Here is a 12,992-nt window from a genome sequence, read left to right on the forward strand (position 1 = left end):
CTTTGCTGTGTAGCTGATCTACTCACAACTAGTGCTAATATCGAAACAATCCGAAATGTGAACCGGCCCAGAGATGCCGACCAACATAACTTACTTCTCTTTCCAGCCACCTTCGTGGGGTTTCTTCCTTGGTTTTTCCAACGACTTGTTTCAAGAGTGATCGTACTCGAATGACACGGCTCACTATATAATTTCATACCTGAACAGGAAGTTAATAAAGTTTTAGTAATTCAAACCCTCATGGGAGGGGTTTGAACCCATAAAACCCTCCCCTTGCGCACAGGCCTGTCTACAGCTATGAGATTGAATCACGGTTAAAAGATCATGCTCAACCCGAGTGTGTGCGTTACTCTTCCATGTTGGTGGCTCCAAGGGGCGGCACGAGGGGGCACGTGCCCCTCCTATTCAACCAGAATGTGTTTACATTCTTGTGTATACAACCCTGTGTTGAGTACTTATTCTAGGCAAATCATACACAGAAATTATTTAAGATGTTCCTAAAGGAAGCCACTAAGGTCCACTCGTATCTGTTTTATTCATCAATGACGTTGACCGAATATGTCGCAGAGTTCTAAATACAAAACGCATCTTAAAACTTCATAGCGCTTTAAAAACATTATGAAGATTTAAGGTGCATTTAGTATTTAGTAGAACTCTGCGACATATGTAGTTAATATCATTGATGAATAAAGCAGATACGAGTGGACCTTAGTGGCTGCCTTTAGGAACATCTTAAATAAATCCTGTGCATGATTTGGCAAATTTTTCGTCACTCACACCGCATGTCAGAAAACGCGTTTCCGAAAATTCTAAAGTACATTTTCCAAATCGAGCATCGGATACATTTTACCAAGAAGACGTGCCCCTCCTCTTTACTATCCAGCTGGAGCCGCCAATGTTCTTCTATCAGTGAATACTAATGTGGCACACAATTTGAGTAATAAACCACCGAACGGCGAGAGCGTATAAGCAAATGTGCTTATGTGTGCACAAAATGATCGATCATGGGAAAGAATTTTATGAGTAGTCGACTTCGCATAGTAGAGGAAAGTGGGGTGAAACGCCCCATTAAGAAAATATCATAACTTAGCCGTAGAACATTATTAGGGAGTATTCAATTAATGATATCCTTTAACTAGTATGTAATAGCAATCATATCGTTTCACAAAATATTCTAAAGCAAAAAAATGTTCAATTTTCAATATCGTTACAAATTACTCTTTAAAATATAGGTGGGGCAAAACGAATCCCCTCGGGGTTGAACGGGGCAGACTGCACTGCAAACAAGCGAGCAATTTTGTTTCCTGCAGAAATTTCAGAAAAATGTGCCAGTAAATTGCCTTAGCTTCCGCAAACACGGAATTTTTCCCCCGATAGATCAAAAAGATAAATCTTGTCAGACTTCGACAGTACAAGTTTACAGTATAGACAGTGCCGTAGCGAGGTCTTCTGGTGCCCTTGGCGGTGGCTCAGCGTTGCGCCTCTTTATGGTTTTTTTCAGTTAGAATTTCTAACAATAATTGTGTATATATAAATAGCACCCTTATCCAGCCTAAGTTTATAAATCAGATAGAGATTTCGGCGCTCTTCTATGGCTGGCGTCCTTGCCGAGGGACATCCCGGTCAACAACATGGTACGGTCCTGCGCAACTGATATTGAATTGTTGAAAGCATTTTTTATATATGAATTTATTTGACACAGCTTAACTGAGCCGTGGGTCTCTTATGTTATGCGTAAAATTAAAAGTATAGCAACTACAATTATTTCTTGTCCGATGGATCCGATCCTGTTGACGCAATTTGCTACTGCGTGTTGGGGGTCAACCGATTTGCCTTCTCTTGCGTCCACGTCCATATCCTCATCTTTATGACATCGCCAAAAATGCCATCGCTTTTGTGTTGTTCATGATTGTTGGATTTTATATTCTTACGAGTCATTATTGCGTATTAGTCTTCTGCGGCTTTGGATGTTTTGTTATCTGTGCTGGTTGTTGATTTGCAAGTATTTGGTGCAGTCGTTGTTGAGTGATCCGTAATTATTGTTTTAGTAACCGTTTGTGGTGTCTGTTGCAATATTTTCCGTAACTGTTTGCGTTTGCGTTTTGCGAGTATATTGAATTCCATTGGCTTTGATTAAGAGAGTCAGGTAGGAGGGGATAGATTTCGGCACACGTTTTCTCACCACACCAACACCGTTGGGAACACCTGAAAAGAAGTTTAAGTACTATCGCTTCGATAGGGAAAAATTCATTCGTCAATTAGGAGAACCAGTACAAGTATAGTTAAGTTTGCTGTTTCCTCTATTATAGATAATCACATAAAAAGTTTTACTGACATGACAACACAGATTCGACTCAAAAACATTTAGAATGAGCCCATTGCAGACGCCCAGAATGATTATTCCCTCGCATATATATTTAATGTATATAAAATAATAATTTCATAAAAAACGCTGAAACTAATTTTCAGAAAAATTTTCCAAAGTGATGCAACAATTTTGGGTGAAGTCTTCACCAACAGTACATTCAAGTTTTGTGAAAATTCAGATATAAGCTCGTTGCAATATCACTATGCTATATTTCACCCTAAGGAGAAAAATTGGGTAAACACCAAAATTTTTGTCACCAGGGCGATTTTTTTGTTTTGGTAAAACCAGTCTTTGCACTTGAAGGGCACAAGTTCGTTGCAATATCATTAATGCGTTGTTTGAAGGCGACGGTTGGAGCATTTTCTCGGAAAATCAGTTAACGCTAGGTTTTTGAAGGTGACGAATGGAGACAATAAGTAGAGATCGGTTCACTGGGGAAACGATTTATTGGGGAAGACAACCCACTTCTACCAGGAAGGTGAACAAGATTCGTCATAGAAGACCCCAACTTCTCGTTGAAAATCATGTACATTGAATTTCGTCGAATCATGAAAAATCTTTCGTCAATCTCGAAAATTCGCCCAGATAATCTCAGATTTGTGATGGACTGCAAGCAATTGGCATTACTGGCGACAAGAATTTTATGAATGACTACCGCGCCTACATCCCCGCCCACAAAATTGAGATCGACAGTGTAGTTACCGGTGTGAAATACCGGATTGGCTGTTTTACGCATAACAACGTTCGTCTGTCTGTACGGTTATTTGTACCGCGCGTTATGCATTGCATTGAATATAAGAAAATGGGACATTGCAACAATAAGGGCCAATATGGCAATCGTGCAGAGAATCATTGGGATGATTTTTTAATTAGCAATGCTGTAAAGTGTGTCTATTTTGAGGAGAGTTCACGTCATCTATTACCCCGCCTCGCAGGGTGCGCCTGGATAATGAGGAGCGTTCCCGTAGAAGACACTTTAAGCACGCTTTTTCAGAAACACTAATGAGAGCTTCACCATTCTTCACGACAAATCATTATGCTCTCTTGATTCAGGTACAGATCAGATTCCCTGAACAAATCTGAATGTGTCGGATAGGGCCACAGCGTGATATTCTTAGTCTTGGGTTACCTGCAATTGGAACACTTATTTTGACTTATTTTATGTTATTCCACTTATTCTAAGTTTACAAACAATATCAATATTTAAGCCCCCCCCCGTTCCCTTAAGGCTCCTACATCAGATAGTGTCGTTTTTTTGCTCATAATTTGTTTATTAAACTACCGTTTGTATTGGCTTGAACTAAAAGATGTTTTTAAGTTTTTTAACATTGGGCAGCGGGCTACCGAGAGCAGCCTATGTGTGCTGAACAAAGGCAATTTGAAGTCCGAACAGCCGCCCGTGGGAGTACTGCCTAGAAAAGCTTATTTTATGTGCACGGTGACTTTTTTCAACGACTTTATGCATAAAAAATCTCAGCATCTCTGAAACTTCAGAAAAAGAAAGAATGCATTTTCCCCTTTCATTTCCGACCAACATCAAAATAATCCCCCCTTCCCACCGGAAATATTTTACATAAATTTGAAAAATTTACTGTGTTCGTAAAGTTGATGCAAAAATGGAAATTAAATGCATTTTTTCTAAATTGAGGCTAATTTGTTATGCATTCCTAGAGTGATCTGCCCCTAGCATTTGGTTCAACTCAATTTGCCTCCTATGAAGGTATCTGAAAATGATCCGGATTATACATTTTCTATTTTTAATCTTTTTCGGAACCAAATTATATAGCAGGCTCGTTTGTATCATAAAGCATTCATATTTACTGCTGTAAGTTTTCGTGATGAGATTTTTACTTCCATTTCATCTATATAGGAGTGATTTTATTTTACGGGGATGCCTCTTTGGCCATAACCGGAAACTCTAGTGATATGGGAGAACTCACTCTCTTCTAGGATCTTAACCAAGAGTACACGCAAATAAGCGAATAGCGAACGGTTATAAAATCGAATTTATACACGCGAAGTTTCATACACTCTACACGCGACAAAAACGTTAACATACAAACGTTTGAGTCCTTCGCGATCATCCACGCATACCTGCACGAAGCACACCACGAGAGTCTAACACGAGCTGAGAGGCCGCTTTGAACGAACCAAATGCAATAAGAACTGACAACGCTCGTGCTAGGTATCCTTCATGCTCGAGCTGTAGGGTTCGAAGAGCTAGCTCGGTAAGATGGCACGATTTAACTCAATTAACTAGCACGGTAAGCCTGCCCGATGAGCTAGAACGCAATAGAGTAAGCCATTAAATGAAAGAATAGGACAAAGCATGAAAAAAATATGTTGGTAAATGTGCGACAAGTTTCTGCAAAAAAAACGATGCAAGCATTGTTACACTAACGTGTTGTATTTTTTCTACTTTGCTATAGCTGAGCTATAGCTCGGAACAGCGTGCTAGCTATCACCAGGCTAGCAAGAGCTCTCGCTCATCGGTGCTCGTACTACTTGCTAGCTCAATGAACTTAGCTCTGATACATTATGAGCCAGTGCACAAAATAAAAGAACGGTGCAGCACCGTTCTTGTGCATGCATGCGCTCCGGTGACTAATTGAACGTTTTAGCACTTATAAATTCACAAACGCGGTCTCAAGAATGAGCCTACACAAGCTCGTGTTCTCGCGATCATAAATTAACTACGTCCAGAAGTTCTTCCTCTCGGCCCTAGCAGCCTAGGCCCCATGCTCTCAGCTGGACCAATCAGAAAAAAAAAATGACGCTCATATCTACTAGACAATACGTTCCATGGCGGCATGACCGGGAACTCTAGTGATAGAGTTGATAGTAATAGAAAACTCACTATTTTCTAGCATCTGAATCATACACTAAAAATTAAGTATTAGATTCACGGTCTGTGCGATCATCCAAAAACCCACGCGAATATGTAAATGTAAAATCGAATTTATGCATGCGAAGTGCCACGCTAGCACACACGACATGCAAACGTCTACGCGACGAACAGACGTCTACGCAATCGAACACAATAACATACAAACGCCCTAGACCTTCGCGGTGGTACACAAAGCCGAACATACAATCGCGCTCATCCACGCACAACTACGCCCAATATTTCGCTAACACAAAAACGTCCCTAACGATTTATTGACCCCTACATCACTTCCAATCCGATTCTCACGCGATCGTAAAGCCCATACGCCCGCACAACTGAGCCGTCCACTTGATACCCAATCAGAATCATGGCCTGCTGCAATTGGACTTAAGTAGTAATGAGGGATTCTGATGGGTAGCCCTTCCGTGAACTCAGCTCTACAGCTCCAGTAGGACAACTCTCGACAAAGAAAGAAAGAAAATAAAATTTAAAATATCTATGGGAATCGTATTCTGTAATAAAATTATGTTTTTGTCTGCCAGTTAGTATGAAATTTAGAAACATGTTAAAAGAGTCCAGGTTGGTGGGAAGTGCACAATAAAACGTCTAATGACACAGCTTTTATTCAAAACGACATATCTACAATGAGTAACTCTCTTTGTTTACTTTCTCTTTCGATTTTTACGGCGTCTCTATAGCACTTTTCACTTATTTTACAGTACAGATCGAAAGACGGTGGTTTTGACTAGCATATTATGCAAAGAGTTGAGGGATAAACGTTAAAGCGACCGAATTATTAACAGAAGAGAAAGTAAACAAAGAGGGTCACTCATTGTAGATATGTCATTTTGAATAAAAGGTCTAGATGTTTTATCTGTAGCGAAGATGGTCTTTCGCGATTTTAAATTTTTTTAGGTGAATCTCGGAGGAATTACTGTATCGTAGAATCTGTCGGGAAGTGCCAATTTGAACAACAATCGCTGTAATACTTTAATTCGTGCCGAAGTGATCGTTTATTGTCGAGATGTGTGGAAATGAAAAAAATAAAAGAGGAACTCGGATCAAAGAACGTTACTTTTAATCTTTTCGTATCAGTCCGAGTTTTGGAATATTTACATACAGGTTTCATAGCTTAGCCTTGCGAAAGTCACCTCTATCAGATGCCATCATATCAGACATTCAATAATGATAAATTTCGATAGATTGCGCCAGACAAATAAAATCATGTTGCAGAACAATCTACAAAAAGTCGTATTCATGGATAATAGCAAAATCAAGATTCGACTGCACGATATGGCATCTCGAGCTTGCGATACGGTCTTTAAAAGTGTCGCTGTACAGAAAAATGAAATCGTTACAAAGGACACATGAAAAAAAAAACTAATTATTCCTAGATATTTCAATGGTGATTACGCGGTAAGATTGCGTTCTTCCTACCTGGTCCGACAATACAAAACACGACAGTATAATTCTACAAACCACGCTTTGCAGTTATCAATGACAGATTCCTACCTCAACATTCTATGATTCTGCATTCAGATCCTCTAATCAAAGTTCATAATTATGGGATTGGATTATCATGGATATTTGAATTCGAAACCTAATAATTTTGAATCCAATGTTCTAACCAACATAACTGTTATAATTTCGTAAGTTCATTTCGATCGGATTGTCTAATTTTCTACAGAAACCCATATAATTTCTAAGAACCTTCCTGCATGAAAAGAAATTCCAGTTGTGAACATGAAGAATGTTAAACAGAAGATTTTTTCTGGATTTTTTAAAAGCATAATGCGAAGAACGAAACGATGTCTTGGAACGGTCGAACTAGATTATGATGGTAAACTAAATATATTTTGGTTCCATAAATAATAACTGCAAATCAAATAACAAATGTACATGGAGGAAACCGATCAGGACACTAACACAGAAACTCTGACTTATAATTTCTGTGCTCCATCAATAACATTGAATTCAGAAAATATTTCGATTATAGAGGTTTTAAAATTAGGGTCATTTGCTTCTTTTTTCGTGGTAGAAAAATCTCTTTTGAAAAAACTCTGACCCTGTGTGCGGGGTTGGGAATCGAACCAATCGATTTACCAACTACGCTATGCCAACCCCTAAAACCATTGTTAAAAATCCCATTGCCTGTAGTAAAATATAGTAAACAAGAGAAATACTAAACAGTCTAAGAAATCAACTTTAGTTTTCTAAATTTTGAGATGAAATGTCTACGGATTTTTCCTAGCCCACAGTTGGTCAGCTTACTTATATCCAAAGCATATGGAAATGAGTACTGAGTACCGATCAATCTTTGACTATTCAAGGGACTGTACTAGTACTATTTGAAACAATAGAAAATCCTTCAGTCCTTCGTCTCAATTAGTCTCCGGTAATAATCTTGGGGTCAAAGCCTCTCTTTGCGATGGCAACTCTATTGCCGTAGAATAGTAAAAGTAAGTAAGGATCACTTTTTATAAAATGGAGGCTTCCAGTGTTTCATGGTAACCGTAGGTCGATACTTTGAATTTGAAAATGGTGTCAATCATCAATTTCCATCACCTACAATTTTCTCTGCAATTAATTCTTCATTTGGAAAAATTTCTCTAAGTTCTCCAATTTTTCCTAAAAATAAGAGACATTTTTATTTGAAATGAAGAAACTCCACGATAACTGACTGTTGAAGACTTCTCTACAAATCATTAGTACACATTTGTCGGAAGGAACAGATACCCTTCTCCTAAGTTTTAAAAACAAGGTTATTCTAGATAGTTATTGTGATATGCGACTGTTGATAATATACATTATATTGATAATCGAAAAAGTAGTTTATCGAAAACTTAAGCGAGTGTTGAAAGCGCAAGCGCTTGTTTTATTCCAATAGACGGTGGAACAAACCAAAACATCTGACTGTGCAGGAAAGCAGGAAAAGCTATCGAACCTCAAGTTGCAGTCGACAAGACTCGAAATATTTCGCCGCCTTGAAGGAAGATTTCAATGCGCAGCAGAAAACTGCACATACAGGTTTCGAATGTCAGAAAGAAATTTTTGGTGTATTGTAAAAATGTAAAAGACCCTCGGCGCCGTCGAACTAACACATTGAACAGTGTTAAATCAAGTAATAAAAGAATGATAAAGTTATAGCAAAACTGAGTAGTAGTTACCCTTATTTTGAGTAGTTTTTGTTAGATGTGTACAAGTTCTCGGCGCTATATACCATAGAAAGGATTTTCCTTGCTTCATTTTAGATATTACTTTCCTAGTGGTCAGACGTTTTTCCAAGTATTCCAGCGATAACCAATCAAAATGTCGGACAATAAACGTAAGTGCATATAGAATACTTAAAATAGTCAGAACTTAATACTGCGCGATTGTAACATTTGTTTCCGCATATTTTAAATTTGTCTTTTCAGCTTCCAACACCCAGCAGAGAGCCGCCGCTATAAAGGAATCCATACAAGCGTACCAACAAGGTGAAGGTACCAAGAGTCCTGAGCAACGAGCTGCGGCTGTGAAGCAGGGAGTTCAACAGGACAACAGCCGCAAATAAGTTGCCGGTTACTGATGTCGCCTGCGCTAGTTGGTTCTACCGGTAGGTACCTAGAGACTAGAATAACTATGACATCATGTTCCGTTTGACCAGCTCAGCTGGATTTCCAGATGGGAAATGGCGTCTCCGATATACTCTTCTCTAGTGAAACGACGTCGGTGGAGCCACTATCGTATGAATCATAAATAAATATATGCGATATCAACCATTTTTGTTTCGTTTATTTATCAGCAAAAATTTCTTATACTTGTACTTGGCTGTTTCTTTTGAAATTATCGTTCGAGATTTTCCAAAGTAGGCGACGTTTCTTCGTCATGCTTTTCTTGTCGGATCATTCGCATGCTCGATGTAAACAGCGCGTTTCGGGTGAAACGTACAGAACAGTAACCATCATGATCAATATTTTAAGGAAGTGGTCAGTGTAGTAATGCGTCCAGTCGATCCAAACGTTACCTGATGTCGAATCGCTGTTCTTTTAACCATCGCCTGCTTCGATTAGCAATTGTCCTAAAATCTTCATATTCGTATGCTTTAGGGTGGTGTAACAGAGAATTGTATTGGAAAACTTATTATTTTTCCTTTCATTTCTAGAAATCGCAGTTTTTCTTGAAGTATAAAATTTATTACGTAATCGTATAGCCCAGAAAGTGTCTAATGACTTTGACGAAAGAAGCACGCGAGAATGTATCTAAAAAAATAAATAGTTGTTCAAACTTTGCGATTTCGAATTAGTAGACAAAGTCCTATTTTCTGCTAACATTCGAAAAGTTGAGACACATGTAATTTCTATTTAAATGTTTGAATCTTTTCTTCCACGTATGATATTAGCGAATGATAAATGATAATTTATTTGAAGGACTGGAATGAAAACAGGTAACAGAAATAGAAATCAAGATTCTTTTAGTTCACCGGAAGTGTTTGCAAGTAGAGTGGTACATAGTGTTTTTTGGAAAATGCTATAGCTGATCGAAAATCGGTGGTTCGAATTAAATACCGGCATTGAATTCGAACCATCGCTTTTCGATCAACTATAACATTTTTCAGAAACACTCTAGCACCATACTTCCTTCTGTAAAGTTATAGAACACGTATCCACATAATTGTTATCATACTTTAGAAAGAGCTGATATCCCATCAAAGCTACATTTGTTTAATCATTTTCATTGGAATATTTTTCGAGAGTCAGATATGACTGATACTGATGATTTACTTTTATTGAGAAAAAATTGCTGACTGATATCCAAGATCTGTTGGGATCTCGGCAATCAATTAAAAAAACTGAGATTCAACGGAAAAAAATGTGTACAGTCTCCGATTGCATCGCTATATACAATCTTCTCTTATCGTACTAGCTCTAGAAACAGTAAACATTGAGATTCAAAGCGAACGAACAGCACCAAAACAGAAACACGAAACGCCCTTCACAGGCTAGCAAAAGGGTGTTCTTTTCCGCCTTCCTCGGACACTTTCAGCCACCACAACGCTGAAAGTGCATTTTTTAAACATAACATCATTTATTTACATTATTTATTATACGATGGTTCTATTTAGATTTCACTGTTCCAACTTTTTTTTCCAAAGTCCCAGTCTGAAACATCATTTCCGGTCAGCATTGCTAGACTGTCTTGATTGGCGATCGCATTAGTAATACTTCTACAGCCAGGCCCGTGCGCAGAAAATGCTCATTGGGAGGGTTTTGATTTTTTTACGTTTCTCATAAAAGAAAGGTTAAATTTTGAAGATTTTTATGAGACCTGGAAGGCTGAGAATTGTGTACCAATCGACTCAGCTCAACAAATTGGGTAAATGTCTATTATCAAGATGGAATGGAATTGGTTGGTGGTAGTGTCGGATTGGTTTGAAGTAGTTAATCTTACTGACTAAACTTAAACCTCTTGTATCTTGCCATCCTCATCCATCCGAGGCCACTGTTACACTGAAAAACATTGTTCCTAAAATCTTGCATAGAGTACCATGAGTTCTAGAACATTTACATTTTTTCGTTACGAAAACAGGACAATGAACAAAAATCATGTGTTTTATAATTATGTTCAATTTCGCTTCAGTAACGCCCTCATAACGCTTTTATTAGTGGAAATATTAGTTTTTGTTTTGTGAAATTCAATCACGGTTTCCTTGTCATTATCAAAACGATTTTCTGTACGTTAATTAGTTCACAACTTTATGATCATTACTCTCAGTTGACTCATTGCACTATGGCTCACAAGGGCGGTTTTTCGGTACAAAAATCAATAACTCCCAAACCGTTCATTTTATAGTAATTATGTCTGAGAGAATATTTTTGGAAATTAAATTGGCTTTCTTTTAAATTAAAATGGAATTAGGGTGGTCCTCTCGAACATTCTTTTCGAATTTTTTTTTTCGAACTAAATGGTGTAGCAAGGTACTTATTTCAGCAAAGTTGTAGAAACATGTTTTTCAAGTAACATTTTCAAATGCATCAAAGTTATATCGGTTTTCATGCTATAATTATTTTTCTTCTTTAACCTAGGGTGCTCCTGAAAAAGTCAGTTTTTTAACTATAACTTTTAGTAGTTAGTCTATCTTCATACTATCTATGAAGCAATTTTAGTACTTTTCATTGCGAATATTTTTGCTGAAGAATGTGAATCGATATCATTTTTCGTTATCGAGTTACGATCATTTTTTAAATAAAAATGATAGTTTTCAATGACCTCTAACTCAGAAGGTTGCAAAAAGTAGCAGCTAAATTTGAACTTTTTTGAAAGTGCATCAAAAATACTATAAAGTATCTCAAAATCAACTTTTGCTTTTTTATCCTTCAGCGAATAATGTTGACATCAACATTATAATCAAATGACATCAGCTTACGGCTGTTTTTAAGGACCTGGTCATCGCCATTTAGCATCTGCTTTACTAGATCAAAAAGTCAACTATTTTATTATAATCGTCATAATTATTATAATCACAATCTTCAACAACATCAGCATCGTCGTCGCTATCTGAATCGTGTTTCTTTTCCCAAAGATTAAGTTTCCTTTTCCTTTTCAAGCACAATTCATGCACTCGTTTTTTTGGACGGCCTATAATTTTGAACATTATATAAACAATATAAAATGTAGAGCATGTTACTTTAAAAAGCGAATGACTTAAGGATTACCCTTTATTCTGCTCTGAGTAAGCGACGAATTTCTGTGAATGCTGGTTTGGGAGGAAGTGCATTCTTTTTTTGAACTGTTAACGGCTTTTCGAAATATTTCGAATTTTTATAGAGCAATTTCGTCTCAATTTGATGACTGTCTTTCCAAAATTAATCAAACCTTTAACATGTTTTAATTGCTACAGCTTTTGCATTCTGAGATCTAATAATAAGCATAAGCATAAGCATAAGAGATCGCCCGTAGTTGCTACTCCGTTATTGACCAGAACCAAATTAGGTTGCAAAATGTTCATTGGAACAACATGCTTGGGAATAACATGATGAGCCACATTGTACAATCTATTCTGATCCCTGCATGCTGATCAATACCGACGCCGGCCACGTCCGAATGCAGATCTTCTGGGAAAGGAAGGAATGTTAGTCCGATACATGTTACTACTAGAGACCGAGGAATCCTCTGCATCTCCATGTATACATGTATCACGGGATGGGGAGAGTTGTTAGTAAGTATGCCAATAGCGTTATCATGTAATAATTACTCTGGGCAGCCGGCTGCCGAGAATTTGGGAAATTTATCATTTGTTGTATTAATACGATTAGCAAAATAAGCACCTTGAACTCCGGATAGCCGGCTATAAGGAGCACTGCTTATATTTTTTAAGAATATTCAATCACACAACGAATTTCAACGAATTTTTCGTGGTTTCTATCGTGTCGGTGCTGATTTTACCCGGCGATCGTTTGAATAAAATGAGGAATCTTATACGGAAGGTTCATCAGAATCTTCCACAGGTATCGCGGAGTTGGTGGTTTGGTTGGAAATAGGGTCTAGGATTCGCTCCAAGCAAGCGATGCGACCTGTAAAGCATAGTTTATTAGTTTGTAGTTCAGTTAGTTTTCGAGAACACGATTGCTCGAAAAATAAGATCTTGTTTAGTTTTTTGTTCTTTTAAAATCTGGGTAGCCGGATACCGAGAGTATCCTATGTTTTCTAAACAAAAGCAATTTCAACTCCACACAGCCGATCGCGGGAGTATTGTCC

At 37.8% G+C, this 12,992-nt stretch overlaps 1 long non-coding RNA gene across 1 annotated transcript; it reads left to right on the plus strand.

Moving 5' to 3' along the window:
• The first annotated feature begins 8,453 nt into the window (after positions 1-8,453).
• Positions 8,454-9,013, plus strand: LOC131694565 (uncharacterized). Its single transcript, XR_009306521.1, has 2 exons — positions 8,454-8,580; positions 8,672-9,013. It is a non-coding gene; the product is annotated as an uncharacterized LOC131694565 (long non-coding RNA).
• Positions 9,014-12,992: the final 3,979 nt, after the last annotated feature.

This window comes from Topomyia yanbarensis, unplaced genomic scaffold (genome assembly GCF_030247195.1).
Source record: "Topomyia yanbarensis strain Yona2022 unplaced genomic scaffold, ASM3024719v1 HiC_scaffold_10, whole genome shotgun sequence".
Classification (NCBI taxonomy): Eukaryota; Metazoa; Arthropoda; class Insecta; order Diptera; family Culicidae; genus Topomyia; species Topomyia yanbarensis.